The sequence below is a fragment of the Sus scrofa genome, chromosome 2 (assembly GCF_000003025.6).
Source record: "Sus scrofa isolate TJ Tabasco breed Duroc chromosome 2, Sscrofa11.1, whole genome shotgun sequence".
NCBI classification, from domain to species: Eukaryota; Metazoa; Chordata; class Mammalia; order Artiodactyla; family Suidae; genus Sus; species Sus scrofa.
The window spans coordinates 49955845-49970032 of NC_010444.4; the positions used below are offsets into that span (position 1 = coordinate 49955845).

Below are 14188 nucleotides of genomic sequence, written 5' to 3' on the forward strand. Positions count from 1 at the left end.
CAGTGTCCCATGTGATATCTAGCCTGTACATTATTTTCCTAAAGTCTTAGGGCATTTGTATAATCAGCTCCAGTCATTTAGTCTTAAGAAAAATAGACAAGACTACATATCTGGACATAAGACATATAAATATGTAAGGGAAAACCATCTATATGACAATATTCTAGGGAGAGCTTTTATTAATCCAAGTTTAATTTACTTATCTATTTTCTTATGAGGGTATGTATATGTATGCTCTTATGTTTCCAAACATAGAAGGGTCAAGAGAAAGGGTCTCTTTGAACTTTTCACAGACTTTGTCCTATGTATCTCTTACTTTGGGTAGGATACTGATCTGCATGCTTATCCCATGATAAATTATAATTGCTAGTGTAGTTTTTGGTAAACTGCTTGAACCCTTTTAACAAATTAGCAAATTAGGTTTTGTGAATTCTTCAGACTTGAAATTTATATCTGAAGTGAGTGCAATATTAGGTATTGTGCTCTCAAACCTCAAAGCATATCTAACTCCAGGTAGTCAGAAATTCCACTCCTAGGTATATACCAACTAGAATTGATGACAGGTATTCAAATAAATACACACAGCTCAATGTTCATAGCAGCACTATTTACAATAGCCATAAAGAAAAATGGCCCAAATGTCCTTCAAAATATCAATGGCTACATTAAATATGGTATATACAGTGAAATATTACTCAACTATAAAAACAAAGTACTAGTATATGGTGTAATGTGGATGAGCCTTGAAAACATTATGCCAAATGAAAGAAGCCAAGCACAAAAATCCCATACTTTATGATTCATTTTATATGGAGTATACAAAATGGGTAAACATTACATATAAACACAAAGAAGACTGGTCATTATCAGGACTTGGGGGCAGAAGAAAGCAAAAAATTCCTTAATAGATACAGCACTTTTTTTGAGGTGATGGAAATATTTTGGAGGTAAGTACAGGTGTGGTTGCACAGTATGGTTTAAATCTACTGACCTTTTTTTCTTTTATAATGGTTAATTTTATATTATGAGAATTTGCTTCAATTAAAGCCAGCTACAAAAGGAAATGAGACTTGATCCTAATTTTTTTTTTTTTTGTCTTTTGTCTTTTTGTTGTTGTTGTTGCTATTTCTTGGGCCGCTCCCGCGGCATATGGAGGTTCCCAGGCTAGGGGTTGAATCGGAGCTGTAGCCACCGGCCTACGCCAGAGCCACAGCAACGCGGGATCCGAGCCGTGTCTGCAACCTACACCACAGCTCACGGCAACGCCGGATCGTTAACCCACTGAGCAAGCGCAGGGACCGAACTCGCAACCTCGTGGTTCCTAGTCAGATTCGTTAACCACTGCGCCACGACGGGAACTCCTTGATCCTAATTTTTATCTTTATTCCTCAGTCTCTGAAGTAATTCATTCAAATTTTTCTAAGGAAAAAAGCTTTCCTCCTTCTAACTAAAATTCTAGGGCTTCCAAGTTCCATGCTATTGATAATTAACAAAAAACAAGTCAGTTAATTCTTCATTTTAACCTTCTATCCCTAGTTTGTTGAGCATTTTTATAAATATTTGCTTAATATCATTAACTATTCTCCACATCTGTTGAGGTGACTGGTATTTCTACTTTATTAATGTGGTGAAATATATTGATAAAATAGAAATGATATACCAAACTTGCATTTTGTTCATTTTTGAATTGCTTTACTTTATTACTGTTACACCATTTATATAATTACATACAATTTCAGTGTATCCATTGCACATATTTTGTTGTTCTTTTCTTTTTTTTTTTTCTATTTTCCAATGAGTGATATGTTGGTGTCTGTGACACAGAATGGATGAGAAACTGGAACTGCATTCAATGAATGCAGGCTTTTTTTTTTTTCCTTCATTTCCACTGACCAATGAACAGAACTACAGATGCACCCAAACCTGGACATGTTTTAACATGTCATAAGAAATCTAGGGGAGCTGAGTAGGATGAGAGAATGTTTGTTCTTCCCAAAAATACCTGGGGCGGAAGCATGGAGTCTTGGTGTGGAGATACATGTGGACAGGCTAAGGGGCCTGTCTGAAAAATGGCATTCATCCGTAGCATTAAAAAAATATATATCAAAATAAGAAAGGCTGTAAATTAAAAAGAAAACTCAGAAAATACTGCCTTCATCAAGATCTGATAGACTTAGCATGGGCTCTGCGGGCAGAGTCAAAATGCTTCATTCCCAGTTCCCCCTTGGAGAAGACGAGATGTTTGGGATCTTAGTGGCAGAGTGCATGTAACAGCAGTTCAGATACAAAGAGAGGTACTGTACTTTCAGACATTTCAGTACTGAAATGGGACATTCAGTGCTGATTGGGAGAGGTGACTGAAGGTATATTAGATATTCCCCCACAAAGACACTATTTGAATTCTCCCCACCCCCTCCCTCCCTCGATGGGACCACATCCCTTTTCTCAGACAATACTTATCATTACTTCCAATTTGAAACCAGTTAGTGTAGGAGAGGAGAGAGACAGAGAGAGAAAGAGAGACAGACAGATCATGGATAAGCTGCATTTTTTTCTCCAGAGTCTTTGTTACTTTGACTCCTATGGTTTGAACTGAATTAGCTCAGGGTCTCAGATTTGACCTCATCTGCGGGGCTGTGGGGGCTTCGGGGGCCGGGCCTTGTGCATGGAACTGGGTGCTTGTGGCTGCTGGGGTCTCTTTGGTGGATGGGGCAGCCTCAGGGCTGCTGGGTTTTGAGTCTGAAGCTGGGGCCCCATCACTTTTCTTCCCCAGCAGAACCTTGGGGAGCCTCAGTCTAGGTGGGTTCCCCTGCCTCCTTGCTCTTGTCATCCTTGGTGGGGCCATGGGCTCCACCATCACCTCAGCCTCCAAAGCCTTGGAGGCTTCACTGCCCGCCCCTGGGCCTAGGCAGCAGCCCCCTCATGCTCAGCATCCCTTGGGGGCTCCTGCTTCCCCTCCAATCCCTCCTTCTGCTCCGTCTCTGCCTTTGGTGCTTCTTCCTTGGCTGCCTAGATGGCATCTTCCTTGCCCTCCTTCACCTCTAGGGTCTCCGCAGCCGCCTGGATCTCATTGTCCTTCGGAGTTCCTTCCTCTTCTGCCCCGGTTCCTTTGGCCTTCTTGTCTTTGTCCTTGGCCTTCTCATCATTCACACTGTACCCCTTCTTCTTCTTGCTCAGCTTGCCTCCTATCTTGGAGTTGGGGTCTGGGTGCCTATACTGCCCCTGGGTGAACAAGGTGCCACCAAGGGGCTTGGGTCAATGGCTTCGCCAAGCTGGATGCCTGGCTGCTGGCTGAGGACCTCTCTCAGGCTCAAAATGTCCATCGACAGAGGAGTGGATCAAGAAGATGTGGTACATATATACACAATGGAATATGTGTATATATATATATACACTCTGACATTAAAAGGAAAGAAATACCGGCATTTTTTGCAACATGGATGGACCTAGAAATTATCATGCTAAGTGAAGTCAGTAAGACAATGAGACACCAACATCAAATGCTTTCACTGACTGACATATGGAACCCGAAAAAAGGCCACAATGAACTTCTTTGCAGAATAGATGCTGACTCACAAACTTTGAAAAACTTATGGTTTCCAAAGGAGACATTTTGGGGGGTGGGGGGATGCGCTGGGGTCGTGAGATGGAAATTCTTTAAAATTGGATTGTGATGATCATTGTACAACTATAAATGTAATAAATTCATTGAGTAATTAAAAAAAAAGGTGGAGTCTGCATCAAATAGAGAGTTGGAGCACTGCTGCAGCCATCGCCACTGCTACTACTCAAAGTTCCACTTTTTTGATTAAATACTTCTTGGATAAGATGTATTATCTTTTTTTTTTTTTTTTTTTTTTTTTTTGCCATTTTAGGGCTGCTTCCCATGGCATATGGAGGTTCCAAGGCTATGGGTCTGATCAGAGCTGAAGACGCCGGCCTACACCAGAGCCACAGCAATGCCAGATCCTTAACCCAGTGAGCAAGGCCAGGGATCAAACCTGAAACCCCATGGTTCTTAGTCAGATTTGTTAACCACTGCACTACAACAGGAACTCTGTATTATCTTTTTTATATATCAAGGAAATGATTTAATGTCAAATATTTGCCTATATATATACTTACTTATTTATGATATACTTCCCTTTAATTTTCTTATCTGGTGATGCTGGCATCATACAATGAACTATAAAATGTTCTTATTCCATGTTTGGGCTAAGATTATGTAGGACTGAAATGACATCATCTCTAATGTGCCATCTAAATGTGATGGCACAGCTATAAATTTATAAGGATTACCTGGAATTTTGATAATAGCAGTAGGAAATAAAGACCAACTATAGCTAGAAAATCACTCTTAGATATTATTACTCAAGCTCAGGAAGATTTTTATGTATTTTGGGTTGGATTTTATCTTTGTACTTAGAATGAAACTTTTTTTTTTCTTCATTTACAGGACTGTCCTTGACCTCAAATGAACCATGGATGTATCTAGGCAGCGATATCCAGGAAACACAAAGCATTGATGTAGGTTCTCCACCACCCCTTCCCCTCTCTGCCCATCACAATTTTATTTTTTCTTTCAGCACCATCTTTTTTTTAAGATGATGAAGTGTAAGGAAGATAAATTGCACAATAAAATACCGTCCCTGGAATACACATGTCTATCATAAGACAATTGTCCAGCACCAACAAATTTCCAGAATTCATGTTACTATTAAACATAATATGAAAATTAGATTTACATAATGTGGTTTATATCCAACTTATAATATTGTCTCTATTAGATGACTCTTTTGTATAGTCTTATTTTATTTTGTGAATAATTTCATCAAAAAATCTTGCCCCGGCATTGCCATGAGCTGTGGTGTAATTTGCAGCTGTGGCTCGGATCTGGCACTGCTGTGGCCATGGTGTAGGCTGGCAGCTGCAGTTCTGATTCAACTCCTAGCCTGGGAACTTCTATGCCATAGGTGCTGATCTAAAAAGTAAACAAAACAAACAAACAATATATATATAGCCTTAAAAAAAAGAGAAAGAAATCAAATAGAACTGAGTATCTACAATGAAAAATATGTACAGGACAGTGATCTTGTGTAAGGCTAATCAAGTAACTCTCTCTTCTCTATTTCTCCCCTTGCCACACACTTCCTGTCCTTTCATCTGAGTGTCCAGAGGAGATTGAGTCCAGTAGGGAGTGAGAGGGTTTTCATACTCACAGCAAAGGTGGGAACAAGACATCCCTCAGAGTAATTCCATCTCTTTTCCTCCTCCCCTCCAAGTTCGCATGTGGCATCCCCTCCTGGGACAGACTCACCTCCTTCTCTGTCCAAGTGGATTATTCTAGAAGGGACCCAGATAAATGACCCTGGAAGGACCAAAGTCCAGTGGCCACAATTTATAGAAATAAAAATCAAGCTGCAGTATATGATGAAGAACATCAAAAGTGGTCCAAGGGATGGGGCCAGGCCCTAAACCCTCACATTTCCAGGACATGTTGCTGTGTGATGGGGGTGGAACAGAATGTTTGATGTTGACTTACCCTTAGGACCTCAGGTTCACCGGCAGGAAATTCTGGGACAGACACTTCCACAGATGGGGGACAGAGAGTGTGGCAGCTAGAACACAAAATTAGAACCCACTTCCAGTGTGCTCTGGACCATTCCCTAAAGTGTTGTTGGAGCAACCATGGCAAAGCTTGAGATAGAAGAAAAAAGGCTGATTAAGACTAGGTCTTGGGAAGGTTACTTCCAGGCATAATTTCCCTGAGTGTAAGTTACATCCTCATTTCCTGCCTGGGATCTGGAATCCCAATCAGCAGTCAGGAGGTTGTTGTGTGAGGAGGGGGGACACACATGTGCCTGGGCCAAAAGAACCCAATGCCCATTTGGTCAGGAAGAGTCTATGCCAGCTGGCCATTGAGCAATAGGGCTTAAGCCCTAGCCTCCCTTCTACCAGCTGGATGAGCTTGGTTACATCTGTGAGTCAAGGAAGCCTTCTGTATACTAGCCCCATATTTTTTACTTCTGCACAGCTGGCCAGGACCCATTAGCTCCAAGCCCATCAGCATAATACTTAATTTCACACACCCAGTTGTTACAGTGTCCTAATAAGCAGATTTTTAACCATTTAGAACCTGTCTGTTTATCATACTCCACTGCACACAGCATCTGCTAGTCATAGATAAGACAAACATCTGGCTGTCAAAGACCTCAAGCCACAACTCCCACTGGTGCTCTCTGATGCAGAGGCTCCTCCCATGCTGCTGAATGATGTCACCTAGACCCACAACCCCCTGTCATTTCCCTCTACCCCAGCAGCTCCCCTGCTCTCATCACCTTGGATGGTACTCCCTGTGATGTAGCTTCTAGAAGGTCTCATATTGTGAGGGACATCCCTTAGCAACAACCTGGCGGAGTGCACCCTGGTAAAGCTCATTATGGACACCTGCCATCTCATGGCCACATCATTCTTCTTGATCAGTCCACAAGTCTGTAAAACCTTAACTCTTGGTCAGGTGACCCAACACTTCCTACTCCACATCCTCATCTGAAAAATGAAAACACTTGTAGACCTGTTTGGAGGATCAAATGGCATAAACATCAATCAGTTGAAGCACCACCTGGTCCATTACACTTCATAATGCGGGAAAGAACATTGGTGCATAATGCCTCATTGTCTTCTCCTCATGCAGATCTGCCTCCTGTTCATCCTTTCCTTTTTGTTGTCTCATTCTTTGTTGCACAAGACCTGACTCACAGGCCACAGTGACCATGCCTTTGACTAGGGCCTTGACATTGTGGTATTCTGTAAGAATAATAGACTCTGGGTCAAGATGGACACAGGTTCTCATTTAGGTATGTTACTTATTTCTTATGAATAAAGCAAGCATCAAGAGTAGCTGCTAATGCAGCATGAAAACCAGGATGACCTCATGGAAGTCACTGGAGAACAAAGTTTCAAGATGGAATGCATGCTTATCGGTACTAGGTGTCTAGACATGGGGAAGATGGGGAGAGGAATTGCCATCTTCCACTTAGGCACTGTGACTCCATGAGCTCTTCTGTACTAACTTTCTTCCATGTGGGAAGCCTCTTTTAGGGAGAGCAGGGCCCTTGCATAATCTGGATTTGGTTTTGTTCCTGATCTAGAGATTGGTCTACTGCCACCTAAAGGCCAATGCAGGAACTGCTTTTTGGCTGCTGTTCTGGGTGGAGATTCTCAAGGCTTTCCTGACTCTCAAAAACCCTTTTCTAAACAGCCCCCTGGGAGTTCCTGTCGTGGTGCAGTGGTTAACAAATCCGACTAGGAGCCGTGAGGTTGAGGGTTAGATCCCTGGCCTTGCTTAGTGGGTTAAGGATCAGGCGTTGCCTTGACCTGCGGTGTAGGTTGCAGATACGGCTCGGTCCCCACGTTGCTGAGGCTCTGGCAGAGGCCAGTGGCTACAGGTCTGATTCGACCCCTAGCCTGGGAACCTCCATATGCTGCAGAAGTGGCCCTAGAAAAGGCAAAAAGACAAAAAAAAAAAAAAAAAAAAAAAAAAAACCCAAAAAACCCAGCCACCTGGGGTGGGAGTTTGAAACCACAGAGCACCAACCCTCACTCTTCACCATGCCTGTTTCCATGATTCTCTATCTGCATCTCCCAGTTGCATACTAATGCTTGCACATTTTTCTGACCATGAAAACACAAAGAGTAAAATATCAGAGCGAGGGGAACAGCTGATGAGGGGGAACTTTCCAGAGAATAAGGGAATTCTAGTTATCCCAACAACTGAAACAGTCACAGCCAATCACTGTAACTGAGCAAGGCCTTTTGGGGCTCCTGGCACAAAAGATTGTCTGTGTCCCACATTTCTTGTTTTTAGGAAATGGGCCTCATTCAGCCTCCATGGCCTTCCCTGAGTTCCCAGGGGCAGATTCAGACAATTTCTGGTTAGGGAAGGAAGGAGATGCAAAACCAAAGGAGGATCAGTGAAAAAACAGTACAGCCTTGGGGCAGGATCCTGCTTCCCTCTCAAGGGATACACAGAATGACATAGACATCTTATGCACCTAAGAGAAAAGTTATATTCCTTATGGTTATTTTAGAAAGGAATACTTAAAACTGAATGCATAGAGTCTTTCATTGTCCTTCTCACCCATGGCTTTACTCAATCACCCATAAGCTAAAGATTAGGCACCCTGAGCACAATTGCCTGTGGGTTAAAGATGATTAGCACATGATGTTTTTTTCAGGATATATCCTAGTTTTTTTCTAATCTGTGATCGATATGCCCATTTCTCAAGTACTGTTATTCTAGGCAATAACCCAGAAGACAACCACCCTGATCATGCCGAGATCTCCTGACACCAGCTTTGATGACAAACAACCCCTTAAAAAAGAAGAATGCATGTTTTTTCCCCTCAATCCTGATTTCTCTCTGAAAGCCTGTTTTGTTTCGTTTGCTTTTTACTATAAAACTCCCCACAATTCTCTCAAAGGGGGCACAGTCTTTAGAGCATTAACCTGCTGTGGGCTACTTTGCCTGGCAAAGCAATAAAAGCTGTCTCTGCATTTCTATTGAGCACTGGTGGACAGAGGCTGAGTTTTGGCAACAATAAGGGTCATCTACCTAAAACTACAGCTTATATGACATATAACAGCAAAAGATGGATTAGTAACAAAACAAAGAAATCTAGTCTTACCAATCTTATGCAACATCATACTGGAAGTCCTAGCCATCCCAGTGAAAAAGAAATAAAAATGCATGTACTGGAAAAGGTGAACTATAACTCTCTTTATTCGCAGATGACATGATTATCTGTATAAATAATTCCAAAGAATCTCTAAGAGAAACTTGTAGAACTATTCCACAAGTTTGGTGAGGCATCAGCATGCAAGATTGCAATGGAAAGATTAATATTGGGAATGAGAAATTTTAAAACTAACATTTATAATAGCTCCAAAAAATCAAATACTATGTATAGATCTATTGCAGTGGCTTGGGTTGGGTCACTGCAGAGGTGCAGGATCTCCCTGCCTGGCAGAGTGGGTTAAATGATTCTGAGTTTTGGCAGCTGTGGCTTGGATTTAATCTCTGGCCAAGGAACTTTTATATACCTCTAAATAAATAAATATATTTTAAAATAAAATAAAATAAAACCAACTGAAAGACTGCATTTCTGCATTATCTGCACACTCACATGTCAGAGGGAGCACTTGTAAAGTGAAATGATGGAAAAGACAAACCCTGGCCAGTGGAAGTGCTGCCCAGGTGCCCAATTTCAGCAGAGCACAGGAGGCACAAGTCCCTGACTCTGAGTACCCTTCAGGGGGGTGTGGGCATTGGGGGCCCTGCCTGCACCTCTTAGGTGGTCAGCCTTCCAGTGTGGTGGCCTTCCTGCCTGCCAGGTGGGCTCTGCCCCAACAAGTAGGGCCTGCCCTCTGCCCGAAGATGCTAAAGGACTTTAAGAGAAACAGGGTCTTTTAGGGTAAAATCTCTATTTCCACTATTGGTGGGTTTGGAAGGGCTGGTTCATTTAGATACTGTTAGGCACCCAGCATGGCACTGAGCACACAGTAGGTGCTTAATAAGTGTAAAGGTGCTTAATAAATGTAAATGAGTGGCACTTAGGGTATCATGGTGTCCTGGGCACAGGGTGGCAGGGGCAACCCACAGGAAGGTCTGATGTGGCTGAGGGTTCACAAGAGGCAGCACAGGATTCACTGGGGATAGGGTGTGGGGATGGCCACCTGCACCACAAGGGAGGTCTGGAAGTCGGCCTGTAAGAAGCTCTTTGCAAGTGCTAGTGCAACCTTGAGAAAAGGTAATTTTATCCTCAGGCACTGGTCCTCCCCTGGCAAGCCCTGGTATCTGCAGCTTCCCTACAGCCAAAGGCAGATTTGACTTTCCACGAGGGCACAGGCTGCAGGAGGCTGGCTGTTCTCCTGTGCCTTGGGATTGAGGGCATCCAGGAGGCAGCTTTTTGCAGCCATGCAGGATCTCTAAGGTCTCAGTTTCCTAAAGGCCCATATTTGGAGATGCTGCTTTTGTCAAGGAAGCTCTAAATAGAAAACTCATCTTGAGCTCACAGCTCAGCCTGACCTACTTCTGCCTCAGAACTGCTGGCTTGGTTGCTGGGTCTCTGCTATAGGTGCTGGTTTTATAAACACAAGACTTGGGAATGTGAGTCACTCCTTCCCTTCTCTTCTGCTGTTTGAGGACATGGCCATGTGGTCAGCCCCGGAGCACCAGGACTTCTTGTGCTCAGAACTGCCTCCACGATGGGACACTGGGGCAACCGTTTGCCTGAAGACTTGGTTTAAAGAGGTCTAAGAGTTCCTGTTGTGGCTCAGAGGTTGACAAACCTGACTATTATTCATGAAGATATGGGTTCGATTCATGGGATCACTCAGTGGGTTAAGGATCTGGCATTGCTGTGAGCTCTGATGTAGGTTGCAGATGTGGCTCAGATCTGGTATTGCTGTGGCTGTGGTGTAGGCCGGCAGCTTCAGATCCCATTTGACTCCTAACCTGGGAACTTCAATATGCTGCAGATGTGCCCTAAAAGCAAATAAAATAATAAAATAAAATAAAGTAGAATAGAATGAGGAGGTCTAGAATGCAGCCTTACAATCCAACCACCTCTTTTATTCTTCAGGTCACCATAATTCTGTGTCAACCAGTGGGAAGTTAAAAATCAGTGAAGATATTCCATGCTCCTGGGATGAAAAAGTTAATATTGTAAAAATGGCCAAAGTACCCAAAGCAATCTACAGATTCAGTGCAATTCCTATCAAATTACCCATGACATTTTTCACAGAACTAGAGCAAAGAATACAAAAATTTGTATGGAACCACAGAAGATACAGAATTGCCAAAGCAATCCTGAGGAACAAAAACCAAGCAGGAGGCAAAACTCTCACAGACTTCAGGCAATATCACAAAGACACAGTAATCAAGACAGTGTGGTACTGGTATCAAAACAGACATACAGACCAATGGAACAGATTTGAGAATGCAGAAAGAAACCCAGACACCTACAGTCAATTAATCTTTGACAAAGGAGGCAAGGACATAAAGTAGGAAAAAGATAGTCTTTTCAGCAAGTATTGCTGGGAAATCTGGACAGTTGCATGCAAATCTATGAAACTAGAACACACCCTCACACCATGCACAAAAATAAACTCAAAAATGTCTGAAAGACTTAAATATAAGACAAGACACCATCAACCCTCTGGAAGAGAACATAGGCAAAACATTCTCTGATATCAACCTTACAAATGTTTTCTCAGGTCAGTCTCCCAAAGCAACAGAAAGAAAAGCAAAAATAAACCAGTGGGACCTAATCAAACTGACAAGCTTTTGCACAGCAAAGGAAACCAAAATAAACCAAAAAGACAACTTACAGAATGGGAGAAAATAGTTTCAAATGATGCACCTGACAAGGGCTTAATCTCTAAAATATACACACAACATATACAACTCAATGGCAAAAAAGTCAACAACCCAATTGAAAAATGGGGAAAAGACCTGGATAGACATTTCTCCAAGGAAGATATACAGATGGCCAACAAGCACATGAAAAAATGCACAACATCTCTGATTATTAGAGAAATGCACATCAAAACTACCATGAGATACCACCTCACACCAGTCAGAATGGCCATCATTAATAAGTCCATAAATAGCAAATGCCGGAGAGGTTGTGGAAAAAGGGAACCCTCCTGCACTGTTGGTGGGAATGTAAGCTGGTACAACCACTATGGAGAACAGTTTGGAGGTATCTTGGAAAACTATACATAGAACTACCATATGACCCAGTAGTCCCACTCTTGGGTATATATCTGGATAAAACTTTCCTTGAAATATACGCATGCACCTGCCCCGAGATTGTCTAGTCAGCCATGTCCTCTGCAAATTGGGAATTTGATTCTTCCCTCCTAGTTTGTCTGCTTTTTCTTGCCTTTGGAAGCAGCTGGGTTTCTCGGGGCTGCTTTGCAGCGGGGAGCAGACTTACTGGGTCACTCCCACTCCAGGGAAAGGCTGGGGCCAGAGCTGGGATCTGTCACACTTGCCATCCAAAGAGAACACAGATGTGGCATCCAGTGTCACTTGCAACACAGAACTGGTCCTTATCTGCAGTGATCATGGTGCAGCTGGCTCCACAGATAGGAACAGATGGTGACACTGGATGGGCACCACAGGACCAGGTGACAGAGCTCTGGTGGTTAGAGTGAGGGACCTGGGCTCAGTCCAGGAGCTGGTGGAGTTCAAGACAGAGAGAGACAGAGACAGAGAGACAGATGGACAGAGAGAGACAGAGACAGAAGATGTGGCAGCAAAGGAGGTCCTCTTTTGTGACTCTGTCCCTTTGCAGTGTGACCTTGGGTGGGACTTATACTGACCAGCCTTAACAGAGCTTCTGGACAGAGATCAAGTTCCCACTGCTCACCCACCCCAGCTGGGTCTCAGCACTCCTGAGGTACCAGGTTCTAGGACTCCTCCTCCTCCTTTGATTTTCATTGGCACTTTCAACTCTGTAAGGATCAAAAAATCAGAAGTGGTAGATGATCACACACAGTAGTGAACTGGATGTGTCCTTGTGGCATCCCCTCAGGACTTTCCGGCCTGGGCCAGTCTGGGAACAGTCAGGAGAGTGGAGCTTTGGCCAGCCTCCCAGTGCTGGTCATTGGTAGGGCAGAATATGCAGAGGGATGGAGAGCCTGGTGCCTCTGCAGGGACCAGGCAGGGTGGAAGGGAGCCAGGCACTCTGGCTGCCTGGGTTCACAGCCCTCGGGGACTTGCTTGTCACTGAACAATCACCTGTCCTGCAGAGGCCCCCAGACTCCCCTCACTCTCTGCAAAATTCCATGGCATCTGGTGGCCTGGTGGGCATCACTGGCGCACATCCATGTGGCCAGGACCACAAATGGCTTTCTGCCAATGACAAGGCTCCCTGCCAATGACAAGGCTCCCACTATGTCCAGTGAACTCAGTGAAAACTATCAGTGAGGCTGCATCCACTGGACCCCCCTGGCATAGCTCTTGAGCCTCAGGTGAGCAGGCTCCTGGGGAGTTTTCATCCACCCCCAGGCCCTTGAGCTGTGTGCTCACCTGCATGGTCATGGGCTCCAGGCCTTTTGGAAGGACCAGTGCCTGGGCCCTCCTGGGCCCTCTTCAAACCTGTTCTACTGCCCTTGGCTCAGCCCATTCTGCATCCAGTCCCATGAGTTCATGACCTGCTGATGGACTTGCAGTGTCTCTTGTCACCTGGTTCAACCACACTGACGCTACTCTTCTCCTGAAATCCACTTGAGCTGCCTCCCACATGACGGTTGGTATAGTCACTTGAAGTATTTCTAATTCCCATTGTGAATTCTGCTCAGACCTGTGATCCACTGAGAAATGAGTCTTTGTTTCCAAATCTGTGGGTTTTTAATCCATCAACAAGGAAGAATTGAGGGCACCACAGAGCAGTCATTGTGTTCTGGGTCTGAAATACCCAAGAGGGCACTCCCCACTAAACTTGTATATTTTTGGCCATACATGTGTTTTGCTTTGTATGTTTCTATTTATTTTTTGTCTTTTTAAGGCCACACCTGCAGCATATTGAAGTTCCCAGGCTAAGAGTACAATTGTAGCTACAGCTGCCAGCCTACGGCACAGCCACACCAATGCCAGATCTTTATTTATTTATTTATTTATTTATTTATTTATTTATTTATTTATTTATTTTTGTCTTTTTGTCTTTCAGGGCCACACCCACAGCACATGGAGTTTCCCAGGCTAGGGGTCCAACCAGAGCAGCAGCCACCAGCTCATGCCAGAGCCACAGCAGTGCCAGATCTGAGCTGCATCTGCGACCCACACCACAACCTCTGGCAACACCAGATCCTCAACCCACCAAGCAAGGCCAGGGACCAAACCCACAACCTCATGGTTCCCAGTTGGGTTTTTTAACCACTGAGCCATGACAGGAACTCCCCAATGCCAGATCTGAATGGCACCTGCAACATATGCCATAGCTTGTGCCAATGAGGGAATCTTAACCTACTGAGTGGGGCCAGGGATCAAACCTGCATCCTCATGGATATTATTTTGGTTCTTAACCTGCTGAGCTACAATGGGAAATACATACACATATGTTTCCGAAATGTTTTTTTTTTTTTCTTTTTTGGCAATGTCTGCAGCATGCATAAATTC

The 14188-nt window shown here is 43.8% G+C and overlaps 1 pseudogene; it reads right to left on the reverse strand.

The window, feature by feature from the left end:
• Positions 1751-13355, reverse strand: LOC110259568 (annotated as a pseudogene).